General features: G+C 37.9%; 1 protein-coding gene, 1 non-coding gene and 1 pseudogene across 3 annotated transcripts in view; 2 read left to right on the forward strand and 1 right to left on the reverse strand.

Moving 5' to 3' along the window:
- The window catches only part of Prr16 (proline rich 16), a 189,056-nt gene that overhangs the window by 73,736 nt on the left and 97,353 nt on the right, over positions 1–17,967 (forward strand). The window lies entirely within an intron of this gene.
- LOC150057305 (U6 spliceosomal RNA) lies at positions 3,707–3,813 on the reverse strand. Its single transcript, XR_016536934.1, has one exon. It is a non-coding gene; the product is annotated as a U6 spliceosomal RNA (small nuclear RNA).
- LOC150057306 (axin interactor, dorsalization-associated protein pseudogene) lies at positions 10,701–11,935 on the forward strand (annotated as a pseudogene).

Consider the following 17,967-nt stretch of genomic DNA (forward strand, 5'->3'; position numbering starts at 1 on the left):
TCCTCTAGGCTTGCCAGTGACTGTTCCATTGGCTGTTTACATTGGGTGGGGGAGGTGGGAGATGTTGTTTCTTGATTGGACATTTTTCTTGAGTTTCTTGTTCTGCCCATTTGAAAATGGGAGCAAGATTAATACTAAACACGATTATAGTTTTTCAGATATAACCAACCTAGACCTCTGTAGCTGGCAGACTCTAGATGTTCACAAGTTTTGATTGGTGTTATCACTCTTTCTTTTTGTGCAGTTACCAACTAGTCTAATTATTCACTGATAAGCGATTTATATCCAAAACAATAAGCCTCTCAATCCAATCTCTATTGTCTTTAAGTCCCTCTGAGCCTAGAGGATAATTAAACACCTAGATATACAACGTTGCTCAACAGCCATCAAGTGTAGATCCATGCAGTATAAGGGTTGAAAGAGGAGCAGAGGTCCAGAGATAGAAAAAGAGAATGAGAGAGGTCAGGGGGTAAGTAGGTAGAGTATTTGAGTACAAAGTTTGGAAAGTATTAGAATAAAATGTATGTGTTGCTGCGCGACTAGCTCTTAGCCCAACCAGTGGCCTCACAGTGGACCATGGGATGGATCTGCGAGCTTCCGTCTGAGCGCGGTTGGCGGACGTTTTCCTGTGCTGCTCCAAGGGGCGGCCCCAAGCCAAGGGTCTGGGGATTGAGAGTTTCAGGAGCTCTCAGCAGGACCAGCAGGAGGCCCCTCTGTTCTCAGGGGCGGGGCGCAGCTGGGGATGTGGGCTCCAAGGGCGGAGCCGCGCCTTTTTGGTTCTTAGAAGGGGAGCTTGGCTGCTGGTTGGCCCTTCAGATCCCTGCTGTGTTTCCACTGCTTTGTCAGAGTCTGTGACTGTGGGGGGGGCCCTCGGTGCTGTCTTGCTCAGGATTCCCAGCTGGAGGATGCCCCGCTCAAGAATTGAGGGGGGGCAGATGCTGGCTCCTATTTACCCACACCCCCTACCCACTGTTGTAAGGCAGGGTCCCAAAGCCCTCCACTCTCCTGATCCAGTGGCCTGGGTGAGGAGCCTGGTGGGCGGGTGGGAGCTGGGACAGCTCCGCCTCCCCTGGTGGGGTGCTGAGTCTTAGGGTCCGTCCGCTTGTCAGTCTCCAGTCAGAGGGCTGGGGTTTGAGCCCACTGGGCGGGTGGGAGTTGGGACAGCCCCGCGTCCCTTGGTGGGTTGCTGGGTCTTATGGGTAGCCCGCCTGTCAATCTCCAGTCAATGGCCTGAGGGAGGGGGCTGTTGAGGGGAGGGATAGGGTTCTAAATTCCTTGCCCCCCTGCTCCCGCCAGTCTTTCTCGGGCGGGGTGTTGGGGTCTGAGTTACGTTCTATTGCTTGGCACCCGCTCCGCTTTCCCGATGTGTTTGGGGATGCGCTGTATTACTCACGCCTCTGCGTCCATCTGTGGGTGCTCCACGGTGGTGGGGAGTCTTTCACTCCCTTTGGGTCTCCGCTGCTGCCTGTGTTCTGTGTCTGTGTTCCTCTGCTTGCTGTTCTGGTTCCGCGTCTGGGTTCCACTGCTTCCACCCTTCGCTGGCCCGGTTCTATGCTAGTTTCTGCAGCCATTGGGCTCCCAGCCTGGTGCCCTCCACTGCCGCCGCTTTTCGTGGATTAGAGCTGGTGCCCGCCCCCGCTTTCCCCGCGTGGAGCCGGCACCCGCTCAAGCCGCTTTTCGCGGCTTGGTCCGGCGCCAGCTGCTGCTTATCGCGGCTTTCCTTGGCTTTGGGCGAGAAGTGGGGGAGGGGTCCTCGCGTTCCGAATTCTTTGAGAAAGTTGGATGTGAGCTTTATCTGGATTTCTTTTCCGGTTTGAGTCCTTCTCCGTTGCTTTTTGAGTTTTTTGTTGTGGATATCTTTAGATAGTTGGCTCGTGGGACTCCCTGGTTTTCTCTTTTTGTCAGAGAGAGCTAGGCAGCGTCCCTATTGTCTCGGCGCCATCTTCCTTCTCCTATAACTAGTATTTTAAATGACCAGATACACATAAGTACTGTGCCTTTGTGTTCCTCGTCTAAGAATATTTTTCTTTTGTCTCACTGTATGTGAACCCATAGAGATTTACGTAATTTAGCATATCCTAGTGTAATTTTTTTTTACCATCCAGTGTTTACTTATATATGTATAGGCACATTATACCTACCACAAAACACCAACTTTTGATGAACAAGTCTGACAAATTATTATTTCAGATAATTGTTCTAGAGTTTCATATGCTGCTAATTATTGTGCCACATCCAAAAGTACTAAAGGATACAAGGGAGGTATTCAAGTTAGCATGATTTCAGAAAGGAAATCATGGGTCTGTTTCAAATATTACAAACAGGATGAATGATAGATATTGCCATTTACTTTGTTTCCTAAATTTCACTTTTGTGTACATCACTAATCCAAGTCAATCTTTTCTTGACATCAAGTTTTGCTTATTTGAATGTATAAAGATATTGTCAGGCATAGGTAGAACAGTGATTTCTAGTCAGTTATTTTATTTTAACTCACTAATCTCTTAATTTTTTTCTCCCAGGTTTAATTCTTTCCCCAGGTGAAATGTTAACCCTAACTCTCAAAATTTGAGCTTTTCTTTAGTTGTTCTATAGATATATTTTCAGTAGCACTGGAAATAGTATGTGTCTTCATGGGTTGATTAGGTAACACTGTGATGGCCTCGGAATTGTCATTGACCAGGAAGTGACAACAAAGTTTATGAACCAACTGTTATGTGAATGCTATATGAATGATGTGCTCTCTACTTTCAGTTTAGTTTCAAAAATTAGATCTTGGTGCAGTAGATTGACTTATGCACTAACACCTGAGAACTGAAAATGTTGAGACTTACTGGTAAAATCATGACAGCTCTCAGGGATTGGATTCACTCCCTGAGCCCTTCAGCTCACATCCAGTTTTCTGGTTGTTAATTGGAGATAAAAATCTCAGTCTTTTGTGCCCTTGCTGGCTTTGAACCACAATCCTCAGATCTCAGCCTCCTGAGTATCTAGGAGTACAGGCATGAGCTACTGGTGTCCAGCCATGGTTTCTTTTTCTATATTATACCCAAGCTATAACTATAGGAAATGCTACTGATATGCTTCTTCAAACTTCCTAGCTCCATAACATGTACATTTTTTCTCTAAAGCTATTTCTTTACATTTCTTTGTTTCCTTGATTACTTGCTCTTTTTTTCATATATTTTTATTGTAATTAATAGAAGGGTTACATTATATTTGCCAGATAGAAGGTGCATTAATTCACATACATTGATACCCCATCTCATGTCTTGGTCCCCATTTCCCTCCCCCCCATCCCCACCCCTCGTCTTGTTTTCCCCCCTTTCCTATCCAATTTCAAATAACCAAATACAAATATATCCAATATATCAGATAACAAAGTGAGATACTGTAACAATATGGGATAACCAAGGGACAGCAAAAGAGATGAGAGATAACATAGTACATTAAAGACAACAATCACTCATTATTATGGCTTTTCTTTCTATATCCTAGAGGTCCTTTCATTTATGTCATATTATATGGCCTTATGTATCTAGGTTTTGCTCTATTGCAAATCTCTGCTAGGAGAGCCCAAGGTTTCTACTGGTTATGACAAATGAGGGAAACCATTGAGCCTAAGTTCCTTTGAGTCTGGCTTACTTCACTTAATATGATTTTTTCTAAGGCTTTCCATTTCCTAACAAATGGAGCGATGTCATTCAAAAATATGGAACGCTTCACAAATTTGCGTGTCATCTTTGCACAGGGGCCATGCTAACCTTGTCTGTATTGTTCCAATTTTAGTATATGTGCTGCCAAAGCAAGCACGATTACTTGCTCTTGTAACAGTCTTGTGGCCTGAATTCAGGGCTAGGACATTGTCCTGAGCTTCTTTTATTCAAGGTTAGTACTCTAACCACATACCCATTTCTACCTTTATTTTAAAATATGGTTATTTGGAGAGGCGACTTTATGGGCTTTATTGTCCAGGCTGACTTTGAACTATTATATTCTGACCCCAGCCTTCTGAGTAGCTAGGATGACATGAATGAGTCATTGTGCCCAGCTTAGGCTGTTTCTCAGAACTTAACTTGTCTGAATGATCTTAGAACATATAATACATCATATACTACCATTGCTATGAATTAGAAATGAACCTCTGTGGTCTGAATCATTAATTAAAATGTCATATTTGGCTATGAAACCCTTCTTAATCTCTGGTCATTCTCTCAATGGAAACATTTCTAATGCATGTTCATCTGCACAGTTCAGGCTGACTCTTTCCTTTCTTCTGCGTATTTTATTTTCCCAGTTTTTCTAGCCTGAAGACACCTTCTTTTGATTAAAATCCTGTGTCTTCTTTACTTAGAACTGTCCTACTAAACACACTGAGCCTTGGCCTGACTATCCAGGCTTTCAGTGAACTGTTACTATGATGGTACTTTCTGATGCCTTTTTCATTTCATTTTTCCGTTTTGAGAATCAAGAACTCTATAAGAAAAGAAAACACAAAATACAGAGGATTCTGGACATGTACTTTTTCTTTAAAATGTACATTTGCATTGCATCCTGGAAGGAAGGTATCAGTAGTGTGGTAGTGTTTTAGAAGATGTTTAGAACAGGATTGTCTCCACTCAAGTGGTTACACATTAATCCCAGCAGTTCAATAATGGAGACAGGATGATCAGGAACAAGAATTTGAGGTCAACCTGGACTAGATATGAAGTCCCAATCTGAAAAAAAAGGAATATATAAAAAGCAGAAAAAATAACCCCCGTAAATTTAACTATCTTCAATGCTTAAAGATATTGAAGTTTTCAGAATTAATATTCTAAACAGGTCCCTTTATCTTGGATTTTATTCAGTGGTGTAGTTCTCTCACTGAAATTCGTGACTATATGTATCTCTCATAAACACTGTAAAGCACATTCAAAGGTGGGAATTTACTTGGTAAGGAAAATCCTGTGCTAGACAAAGTAATGATCCCTCCTGGGGGAATGTATTAGAAAAGAGGAAACATTGAATAGGGTATGTCATGACTCTATTGGTTATTGTTGCTAAAAACACATCTTCAAGAGATCTTCAAGAGCACCTTTCTCTGTTCCTGCGTGATTAAGCAGGTGAGCTGTGATTAAAGCTCTAAATAGGATGACCTTCCATAGTTCAGTGGATTTAAAGAGCTCACCTTAGTTTTGCTGTGGGTTGCTGTAGAGAAAAAAGAAGTATGAAAAAATTATCAGTTTGCTGATTTTACAGGCAAAAATATGGAGTTCCAGAGTTACCGGGTTTTGGTAGTAAAAATAATAATTAAATAAGTTTTTTAAAAGCAAGAAAAGTCCATTTTCACTCTAATGGAAAAAAAAACCCATTTCCTCTGCCTTTGTGTTGATGTTGACTGATTGAAGGTGTGAGCACACAGCATACCAGGGTATTTAAAATATGTCTCCTTTCAACCAGGAAGGAATGTGTTTGACTTCTGGCACTGCTATTCTGGAAATGACTTTTTCTTTTTTGGAAACTAAATCAATATTAAGAGGACTGATGAGTTAATATTTGTTCAATTACCGCTTATACTACTTTGATTATAGTGATTATTGTCATTTATCTATTATTTTTTCATCTACTTTTATTCTTATTACTTTCTTTCTCATCATCAACCAAGGCATTTTAAGTGCAACCAAGGCATAAAGAAAGAAAAAGCAGACACCCTGATGATTTCAGTATCTTTATTTCTCTCTACAGACACTCAATACAGCTTCTATTTTTCTCTGTATTTAATAAAAATGTTTCTGAAAATGATGTGAAAAGTAATGCATCTGGAATACAATATATTTTCCTATGTGCATGTACTATAAAATTATCATAATCAAGCAAGTTAACATACCCATCACTGCACATGGTAACCTTTTGTTTGTCAGCACTGGAGACCAAACCCAGGTCCTCATACAGGTAGAAAAAGCACTGAATTTGTATGCTACATTCTCAATCATTATGACTAGTTTATGTGATGGGACTATGTAAAAGCATAGTATATAAATAACCTTTAAGAAAAATGAGAAAGTGTATCAATGTTTGTGGAGTAATGCACCTTCTATCTGGTGAATATAATGTAACCCTTCTATTAATTACAATAAAAATATATAAAAAAGATATAAATAACAACAAAAAAAGACATGATCGATTGGCAATAGAGCAGATGTCCAGAGCTTATATTGCTTTCAACCACATCTCTCCTTTCCCCTACACACCTCCCTCTAGTAGTTACTCTTCTGCTCTCTGTTTCTATGAGTTTGATTTTTAAAAATATAACATATATATACATATATAGGATCATATAGTACTTGGAAACTATAGAAAAGATATTCAACTTTAATTTTGAATAATGTGTAATATGAAGTCCCTCATCAAGTTCTTGACTTATCTCTATTTGATATATGGTGTCAAACATTATTTTCCCCTGTATATTAAGAATAAGTCAAACTTAGAATTAAGCTTTATACTACATAACTGCTAAATCCAACAGTTATATTTGTTTGTTTTTACCAACTACTACTGCTTCCTTTGATCAGTGGATAAGACTTGTACAATCATGTGAGTGTTGGATAAGATCAGCACACAGGCAGAATTGGTGTTGATGTGCAAATAATGTGCTGCACCCATTAATGGTATTGAGAAAGACACCAGTCACTCTGAAAGGACTTCTGAGCTCACCAAAGTAGAGACACTGGGTAAGTTCTCTGACCTGATAGAACAAATAATTTTCCTGTGCCTATGTTACATGTAATGCATAAAACAAATTTTAATGTTGTGAGAATGTCTGTTTCACCAACCACTCCTAAATTGTACAGTGAAAGTCATAGGATTTATTATGCCTTTGAGACAAAATGAGATTTTCTTGGTTCTTTAAAGTATAACAAAGGAAAGTCTTTTTCATTCGCAAAGATTTCAACTTACAGTTCTTGTGACATTTGTGGTAAATAAAAGGAGTGTGTAAGTTTCATGGTACTGGAAAGCTCTAGAATAAAGAAAGTGTTTTGACAAAGATGATGGTCTGGTTTGCAAAAATCTTCAATGGCTCTTTTAATCAACATGGCCTTTCTCAGTTACATTACATCACCTCAATAGTAGGAACTAGGTGCTTCATTGTCCCTTATCAATATTAACTTAATAATTAAGATGATCTATCAATTGAGTATAAAAAGAATCAGAAAAAGAAGATGTGTATGCTATTGAGAGCAGTGGTGTTGACCTTTATTGTAGATAAAAACTGAAATGCAATCGGTAAAGTACTATTATATATTACATTTCAAATCCATGAAATTTATACTACCTTAAAGTTCGAAATAAGAAGCACATCTTGGTATTATGTATCTATGATCATTAAAAAATTATCTTTAATAGTGGTACAAACGGACTTCAATTCAACATGTCAGTGTATGAATTTAATGCATCTTGATTGATGTCACCCTTTTATCATTCTCCATTCTCAAAGATCAGTTTTTGTCTGTTTTAGCCAGAAACAGTGTTAGTTCTTATTACTTACAACTTAATATTTCATATGTAATATAGGCTCTTCTCAAGATTTTTGTACCATGTCTCTAGAAATAATTTTTAAGCTTAGTTAGATTTTTCTAGTAATAAACAATTTGCCACAAATATTATTCAGCATATCTGGGATATAGTTTTCATTCTGTGGCTATGTCATGTCTTAATTTGTCTTTAACACTCATTTTTCCTGGTTCTTAGTACAATCCTCTGCATATAGGGAATAACATTTAAATACCTGAGATATGAGCTCTTCCTCTACATCTAACCATTTTTCTGATATGACTAAACATTTTATTCTCCCTGAAGTCACACACTTCAAAGAACAAGTAAATCTGGGCAAAGTCATTGTCTATCATTCAGTAGATAATTCAGAGATTTTTAACTAACTTCTCCAAAACTAATTTGTTTAAGCAATAGACTTGAACTCACAATTTAGACTTCCAGAGCCTTGTTTTTAGAGCTGGGTTTGTAGCATTTGAATACCAAAAAGAACATGAGAATTTCTAGTATACAAAATGGATCATTGATTTTTACTTAAAAATATAAAATACCATTGGTGACATAGATAGATGAATAGTAACTAGATTGATATTCCTGTAAATGTCTTTAGGAGTGATATCATTAATATGGTCTTTATGAAAAAAGAATCAATAGTATAGTCTATAGAACTAATCTTAAAACCAGTATCTGGATAAGATGACTAAATACTACCCTCTTCTACATAAAGGATTTTTCAGAGTATCTTGTGATATTTCTGTGGCACAGGGGTAATTGTTCCCCCAAATCAAGAGAAATAATTTCCTGAATTTTGGCTCAATGAAGGCTTTAGTTTTGAAGCTTCTTATATTTGTTTATTTTCTGAGAGTGCTGTTTCTTAAAAAATGTTTTTCAAGAGCCAGGCACTGGAAGCTTACATTTGTAATCCTAGCTATTTAGGAGGCTGAGGTCTGAGAATCGCTGTTCAAAGCCAGTCAATGCAGGAAAGGCTGTGATACTCTTAAATCCAATAAACCAACAAAATAATCAGATTTAAATAAAAACACTTTAAATAGAGTTGTGAATTATAGACTGGGAAAGGCATTTTTAACATAAAAGGTGTTTAGAACTTGTGAGAAAGGTTAATACTCAGTGTAGACATAAGCCAATAAAATAAAATATAAGAATTCAGACATATGTGCTATTATTAAAATGTAATTTAGCTCTAATGTTTTAAGTAAGGATTCATCTGGGCAGATACAAATATAAGAACTAACATGGTGAGTAAGGATTATATTATTCCTCATATATATTTATTATAGCTTTTTCTCATATTTTTGCCATTTATATCAAGGTAGTTGATGTATATAATGCATCTTTATCTATATTATCCCTTGAATACCTTCACCCACACCTTCTATTATTTTACCTCAATTCTGTGGTATATAGAGTGAATTCTTGCCTTCTATACCTTTCCATCCTCTCTTCTTGCAAGCATGCACTTTCTGCATCTTATTTTGTTGGACATTGCCTTTTCCCACAGCCAAGATATGGAACTAGATCAATGGATGAATGGATCAAGAAAATGCAGCACATACACAAAATGGAATTACACTTAACCATCGAAAAGAATGAATTATGAATTTTTACCATTCATAATGAAATAGAAAGTCTTGGGGAAGTTATATTAAGTGAAATAAACCAGACCCAGAGAAACAGAGGTTGCATAGGTTCCCTCATTTGTGGTAGCTAGAATGTGCCAATAAATACACTGGGTGATATGTAAGTGGTTACAAATGAATTACTGAATGAAAGCATGAATAGTGTAATTCTTAAAACAAGATTAAATCTCAGGTTATTTTAAATTAGTCTTATCCAAGCTCAGATTGGAACAGCTCCACTCTTCCCAATGTAATGTGATGTTGAAGCACAGAGCCTTAGGTTGAGATAAAAAGGAAGGAACATGCAGCAGACAAGTGTCATAATTTCTTATATATTTTCTGTACATAAGAACAGGGCAAACAGCATAAGTGTATCGATCTTCCTTCCATATTTCAGCAAGGAGAATGGTGATGATCTCTCTCTCTCCCTCCCTCTCTCCCTCTTTCCCCTCTCCCCCCTTTCTGTTACACACACACACACACACACACACACACACACACTCACACACACACACACACACACACACACACACACACACACACACACACACACACACACACACACTGTGATGGCCTGGAAAGTCAAACTTAGAGCTTGTTGAAACATGGTGCCTTTACCATCCAATTCTACATTGATTGTGAGGAGTTATGAAAGTCACTATTGTGCATTATTCTGGGGTAGTACTTATTAATAGATAGGTAGATAGTGATGTCTTCATTGGATGTCAGAGTTGGTATCCTAATTCACAAATATTTTTATTTTCCTGACTGTCCAATTTCTATAAAGCCTTTTTCATTTCAGTTATGGGGCAAGAATGCCCAAAATAAACATTTTAGCCAATTTTTTAAATTCTAGAAAGCTGCTGTTTATAACAACTTAAAAAATTATGAGGTTTTAGATCTCTGAAACAATGAATATTTATTCCTTCTGAAGTACTGGTACATTTATTTTAATTGAAACAACTAGATATTTCTTCAGTAGTAAAATGAAATTCTAACTGTAAATACTTCTTTTTCTCTTTCCAGTTTTGTGAAGTTTGAAAATTTTCTTGTTTTGATATGTCTTTACTTAGCCAGCATTAATGTCATTCTAGATCTAGATGAATACATATATGTATCTTAAGGGTACGTATGTACTTTCTTCTTCCTCTGCACCTTTTACTCTTCCTATATAGTATTTGATTTGATTGGACAAATATTGCCTTTACAGTTTGATTCAAATCATCAAGTACAATCAAGGGAACATGCATTGATATGGTAAAAAGACATTGACATTACATTTGAAAACATCTGGGTTCAAATAATCCTGTCATTGATTAGCTTTATGACTTTGAGCAAATTATAGGCATTTCTAACCACTCATTTTCCTATGAGAAAATAAAGATTTAATTGCATATTCATCATTTGTTTTCTTCATGATGCCATCTAGGAATATAGATTCCTTTTCTCTATTCATTAAGAATTAAAAGGAGGAGGCAGCGGTGGCCCTAGCGGTTCCTCCTGGCCCTGTTAATGTCGGGGCCAGGCCCGGGGAGGATGGCGCTCTTGAACACGGCTTTGCTTCTTGAGGGGCCGGGGTGGGCACCGGCCATGACGGAGGTGACCCGGAGTCTGCTGCAGCGCTGGGGCGCCAGTTTGAGGAGAGGCGCCGACTTCGACTCGTGGGGCTAGCTGGTGGAGGCGATAGACGAGTATCAGATATTAGCAAGACATCTACAAAAAGAGGCCCAAGCTCAACACAATAATTCAGAATTCACAGAACAAAAGAGAACCATAGGCAAAATCGCAACATGCTTGGAATTGCGAAGTGCAGCTTTACAGTACACACAGTCCCAAGAAGAATTTAAACTGGAGGACCTGAAGAAGCTAGAACCAATACTAAAGAATATTCTTACATATAATAAAGAATTTCCATTTCATGTTCAGCCTGTACCATTAAGAAGAATTTTAGCACCTGGTGAAGAAGAGAATTTGGATTTGATGAAGATGAAGAAGAAGGTGGAGCTGGCGCAGGGTCTCCTGACTCTTTCCCTGCTCGAGTTCCCGGTACTTTATTACCCAGATTGCCATCGGAACCTGGAATGACGTTACTCACTATCAGAATTGAGAAAATTGGTCTGAAAGATGCTGGGCAGTGCATCGACCCCTATAGTACAGTTAGTGTAAAAGATTTGAATGGCATAGATTTAACTCCTGTGCAAGATACCCCTGTGGCTTCAAGAAAAGAAGACATGTATGTCCATTTTAATGTGGATATTGAGCTCCAGAAGCATGTTGAAAAGTTAACCAAAGGTGCAGCTATCTTCTTTGAATTTAAACACTACAAGCCTAAAAAGAGGTTTACCAGCACCAAGTGTTTTGCTTTCATGGAGATGGATGAAATAAAACCTGGACCAATTTAATAGAACTATACAAGAAACCCACTGACTTTAAACGAAAGAAATTACAACTATTGACCAAGAAACCACTTTATCTTCATCTACATCAACCATTGCACAAGGAATGATCCTGACATGAGTAATCTGTAACATCTGTGAATTTTACCACTCAGTAGAAACCATCATAGCTCTGTGTAGTATGTTCCCCCTCAACAGGCAGGAAGTGAGCCGTGCCCAAGGGAGCCCATTGCAAAGCTGTACCACAGAACTCAGCATATTACTGACATATAAGACTCCTTTGGATACAGGTTTATTGTAGATTTTGAAACATGTTTTTACTTTTCTAACAGTCTATTTTCTAATTACCATTGCACCTACTCTGCTTCCTGGAACAATACTGTTCTGGTAGGTGTGCTCACCTTCAAAACTTAATACAGCAATAAGAATGTGTGAAGAGTTTACACATCCGCTCACTTTTTCTCCCATTTGCTCTTTTGATTTAACTTCAGATTCTGGGTTGGGGTGGGTAGGACAGTACCAAACTACTTCTGAGAGGAATTGGACCAGTTCTGCTGCCTTGGAAGGTTAGTCTGGAAGTTTGTAGGCTGCTTTTTACATGTGGCCTAACATTAACCTGACCAACAGTTCTGCTGACTAGAACTTGTGTGCCTTGTCCAGATAAGTATCCAGTATGGGAGTGTTCCCCAGTTTGTTGCTGTGATTTTTTCTTTTTTCAAATGACCAAAATGTTTCTCTGCAAGTGAGTATATTTGTAGTCATATTGATTAGCATTGATATTCTTCCTAATAGATTGTAGGTTTAACATTGGAACCATCTCAGAACAATACATGTTTTTAGGTGGATTTAGTGTCTTGTAAATCATAAAAATTAAAATCAGAGCTAATGAGATACTGCAGGAACTGACTTTCTTCTGGCAGTTGATCATAAAATCTTAAATCCTTCATACCTCTCTTTAGAATGATGGGTATGTAAAATCTGAAAAGATAGTCTATTTTTTTTAATATAGGTAGATAGGATTACCATTTATTTACTATTTAGATATACTGACATCCATCCATATGAAAATTTGCAGCTTTTTACTGTTGAGTATTACCTTGGGCTTAATGATACATAAAATTTTCATAGTACACATGAGGTAGTTATTTGATACACAAAACATTAAATTTGTGATGGGCTTTCTGTGGGTCAATATAGAACCCACATATTTTAATACCTTTAAAAGAACAATGCATGAGGGGAATGCAGTGTCAGTATGTGGCCTATTTTTGAACTAGTGTAGTAACCCAAGTCAATATGTTTGCTTTTTAAAATAATCACAAATGTTTTAACCCTTGCACTTCAAGAGAGAGCTAGTCTCTTATTTTCAGTTGTCTGTTAGGTCAATTGTTTACTAGATGAATGTTAATAAAAATATATGAGCCTGAAAGAAAAAAAAAGAATTAAAAGGAAGGGAATAGTTTAATGTGAACATAATAATGCTATTTGAGAGTGAAAGTCCTAAAGGAAATGAGCAACACTCAGCAACTGGAGAGGGAGTGAAGTCATCTCAAAATGCAATTATAATAGTATGGATCTCTTTCCAAATCTCTTCCCTTTGGCTTTGCGTAGGCTACTGGATGGTTTATACAGTTGCTGCCTTAGTTCTTTTAATTGGTTAAGTGGGAATTCCTAAGAAATTATGGAAAGAAGAAACATTTGAATGGGAACTCATATCACTATAGGAAGAAGTACTATAGCAGGATCTAGAAGCACTATGAGAGCAACAAGCACCATGATGGGGCACATTTTCCTTTCTTTCTCATTTTCATCCTTAACATATTGATTATATTTTCAATTTTTTTTCCATTATGTACTTAAGAGAAGAAATATTGATCACTTAAGGATATCACTGTCAGTTTGAACTTATTCAATATTTCTTAAGATACAGAAAAAATTCACCCTTTGTCTATTTCTCATCATCTTGTTAGATTTACTCACAAGGTAATATGTTGGAAATGAGCTTTACAACTTGGAAGGGGGTTAGGGGAGGGGAAGTAGGAAAAAATCTTTTGAAGAGGTAGCAATATTCCAGAAGTAATGTACTCACTACCTTATGAATGTAACTGTAACCCCTCTCTGTACCACTGTGATAATAAAATTTAAGAAAAAAATATTAAAAGGCAATGCTTGGGCCAGGCATCAGTGGCTCATGTCTGTAATCCTACCTACTCAGGAGGCTGAGATCTGAGGACTGTGCTTCAAAGCCAACCCAGGCATTAAATGTCCTTAGGACTCTTATTAACCACCAGAAAACTGGATGTCTGTAATCCCAGCACTTTGGAGACTGAAGAAAGAAAACTAATTGAAGGCAATCTGAGCTAAACAGAGTCCCCCACCATTTGTGGTTACATAACCAGGTTGTCAATAAACAAACAAATGGCAAAATATATGAAAATACTGTTAGTATTTTTGTTGATTGATACATCCATATAGTTATTTTGAAATGAATTCTTATAGCCTAATAATATTTGGAAACTATTTCATACTTGGATTGGGAAGGAGATATATATATATATATATATATATATATATATATATATATTTGTTGGAAGTTCAGATTTTTTCATTATTTTTCCATAGGAATTTTGGCATTTACCACATTTTTTCTTTGATTTTTTCTTTGATTCATAATATGTAACGTAACTGTAAGTTCAAGGAGTTGCTATTTAAAAAAGATCTACTTCTCCAAACAAAATAAAGGAACTGAGATCATTTTCACTTAAAAGCTTAAAGAATGTTGCATGAGTCTTTTATGGTTTATCCCCTGTTGTCATTGTATTTGATTTTTATCAGGTGAATATATGTACATTCACCTGATTTGGGAAGGGAAGTAGAATAACAAAATGGTGAGACAAAAGGCAAAGGGTGAACCAATGCAACAGCAATACTAACAAGACAATATATTGGAAATGATCTTTACAACTTGAGGAGAGAGGGAAAGTGGGAGAAAAACAAGGGGGTAACAATGCTCGACAAGAAATGTAATCATTTCCTTGTATAAGCAACTGTAAACTCTCTGTACATCACTTTGACAATAAAATTAAATTAAAAAAACTAAAAAGGAAAGAATGCTATATAGCCTGACTAATTCCAGCATTCAAGGAAGAAAATTCTGGAGGATAAAGAATTTGAGTCCAACTTAAGGCCACATAATCTTACTATACAGTGATGCTCTGCTCAAAATATAAAATAATAAATTTAAAAATTTGAAAGATTATGAAGAAATAAATTAGTGTTGTCAATGAATTAATTTCTTATTTAAAAACAGTTTGTGTTTCTGGGAAAGTTAAAGGTTTGTAAATAGTATCAACACTCAACTTTGTTCTTGACATAGAAGATTTTTTTTACCAGTCCTGGGGCTTAAACTCAGGGCCTGAGCACTGTCCTTGGGCTTTCTGAAGGCGAAAGCTCTACCACTTGAGCCACAGTACCACTTTCAGCTTTTTCTGTGGTACTGAGGAACTGAACTCCAGTCTTCATGAATGCTAGGCAAACACTTTACCATTAGACCAAACTCCCAGAAGATTATATATATATATAGAGAGAGATGCCGGGGCCTACCGGCAGCAAATTGGGGTTCCTGAAATAGGGGGCAGGGACTGGAAAAATTAGAAGAGAGACAAACACATCGGGTCCGGGAGGTCTGCAGCCCAGGCAAAAACTGCCGCTCCCGTTTATTCTCAACTCAAAGTTTTTATCCCTCCTTGAGACCAGGGCACTGCCAGGTGTTACATCCAGATGGTTAATCAGGGAACTGTTGGGGGTTACATTCATATGGTAAATCTCAGATCAATTGAACAGGAGAAGGCCAAAAAACAATAAGACAATCAAGCAATTATCTGATGCAAATCAAAGTACAGTTTGATTCCACTCTTGCTCCTGACATATCCCCCGTCTTTATTTTAAAAGAAACACAAGTGCAATTTCTATTCTTTCCACTATCTCTAATTATCTCTAATTATCCTGTCTCACTTTCCAAAAATGACTGGTCCCTTCATCTAGAGGGGATTGATGGGCGGAGATTCAGCTTCTGTGACTTCTTCAAGCTGACTCAAGGGCGTTGTCTCTGTGCTTGACCAGGGACCTTAAGAAGCCTAGCCTGTTTTATCAGGGATTGCAAGGATTAGATATCAGGAATAATAATTTGCTCCAAACTGGAGATCATATTTAACATTTAACAACTACACAAACCATCTTTGGCTACAATAGTGTAGCTTACATAGCACCCATTTGCAAAGGCTTTTTCTTGATTGTCTGGGGAACTAAATTTCTGCAACCTTAACAATGCTTCAGTTGTCAGATCTAAACAGATTAATTGAGACACAAGCCTCAGATCCACAAACTTTTCCTGAATTTGTGGCTGGTGTCAAAAATAAATAAATAAATAAATAAAAATTTCACTCAATTAGGACTTTAAACTACCCACTGTCACAGAAGATTGACAAGTTCCTGCCCAGTTATGAAAGGCACGGGCATTAGTAAGGCATGCTTACAAACTATTCTATGACCTCCCGGCTCTGATTAATTTGATCGGCCAAGCACAAGTGACTAAGATCTGACACCATCTCTGCCATCCAAGCAGAGGCTTTCTGCATCGTGTCCCAGTAGAGTTTCTCCACACAGGGATAAATGTCCCATTGGCAATTCACTCGCTTAGTTGCTGGACTTGAACTCAGGGCCTGGGCACTGTCCCTCAGCTCTCCAGCTCAAGGCTAGCACCCTGCCACTTTTGAGTCCCAAACTCAGGGCCTGAGTGCCGCACCTCAGCTCTGCAGCTCAAGGCTTGCACTCTGCCACTGTGAGTCCTGAGCTTGGTGCTTGAGTGCTGTCCCCCAGCTGTTCAGCTCAGAGCTAGCACTCTGCGGCTTCGAGCTCCAAAGCAACTCTGCCTTAATAGCATTCTGCTGCCAGATTAGACACCACAGTCTCACAGGGACTTTGCTTTGCCCGGGGTTGGCTCAAAACTGCAGTTTTCAGATCAGTGAGTCCTACAAAAGGCCGCGTTTCTCCAATTAGAGCAACAAGGTGGTCGACACAGAAATAGTCTCTAAGCATGAGCTTACCTAGAACCTGGTAAAAGCCAAAGTTACATCTGAATAAGGATTGCTGTTCTTCTCCAATGGGCTAGCTGGAAGTTACAAGAGCAAGCTGAAATAGCAATTAAGAAATTACTTTGGTAGTCCTAATTTTCCCTTTTTCTCTTTCTTTAAACATTTAAGACAACCTCACTTTCAAATATTGTTTAGAAACCCATTTCCAATGTTCTTAATAACTTTTACTGATACTGGCTTAAACAATTAACACCTTAGCCTTTATTTGCAATTGAAAAACCTTTAAGGGCACAAAGAACTCCTTCTGCCCTCAGGCCCCCTAAGGCCCAAGGCACTCCTCTTGCCTTTTAGAAAAAAGGGGCTCTTTTGCAGTTTAGATTACTGTCTAAAACTCCAACAACAGTTTAAACTCAAATAACAGTTTTTCCCTAATGCAAGATCTATAGACATCAATGCACCAAAAGCCTAAGTCTGGACTTAGTTTCCTTCCTTTTTTTTAAAATACACCCAATTGCATGGAGATAAACCTTTAAACATTCCTTTAAAATACTAATCACATTATCCACATTTTACCATTAGATTTCTAGTGTCAGTTTGCAAGAAAGACAGACAGGCAAAGTTTCTGACGTTAATGAACAATTTTACATTGAAATCTCTAATACATGTTTCCAAACTTTAACTTAAAGTAATAAATCCCAAATTCCCTAACACCTCTGTGCTAAACAGGATACAATGTTTACAATGTAAACAGCTGTATGCCTTGCAATAAAATGCAGATTTTAGGATCTAGAAAAATATTTACCAGCTTTTCTTTAAGACAATGCAATAAACCTTTGAGATATAGGAAACATTCAAACCTACTAATTTTTTTTGAAGTTCAGACTTAGATTTACCCGATTCCCTTTGTGTTTCAAATGAGCTCAACCACTGTTTTATACAGCAGGCTGACAATTTAACCTTGAACATGTTCACTCACACCCATTCGCACACACATTCATACTCAAAGATCTTAAAGCGCGCAAAATTAATATCGGCCGTTCATTTTCCGGAAAATTTTAGTATCAAGAAGGTTTTTTGCTAATCTTATTCTTGTGGGTGACAACCAAGTTTTAAAACAAAGCCCTTTTTAACAAAGCGACTAGCTAAAATTAAAGACTGAAGTTTGTGTCCTTCCACCAACTGTCTCTAGACTGTCACTTCAGCAGGTTGTAGGAAAAAGGAAACTAGACGAAGACTGCAGCTGCTTTGTTTGGCCTCTGCTCACCTCAGCTACAGCCAATTGAGAGGGGCCATACCAGGCCCGAGTGG

The sequence above is a fragment of the Megascapheus bottae genome, chromosome 10, assembly GCF_031878675.1.
Source record: "Megascapheus bottae isolate mThoBot1 chromosome 10, mThoBot2.hap1, whole genome shotgun sequence".
Lineage (NCBI taxonomy): Eukaryota > Metazoa > Chordata > Mammalia > Rodentia > Geomyidae > Megascapheus > Megascapheus bottae.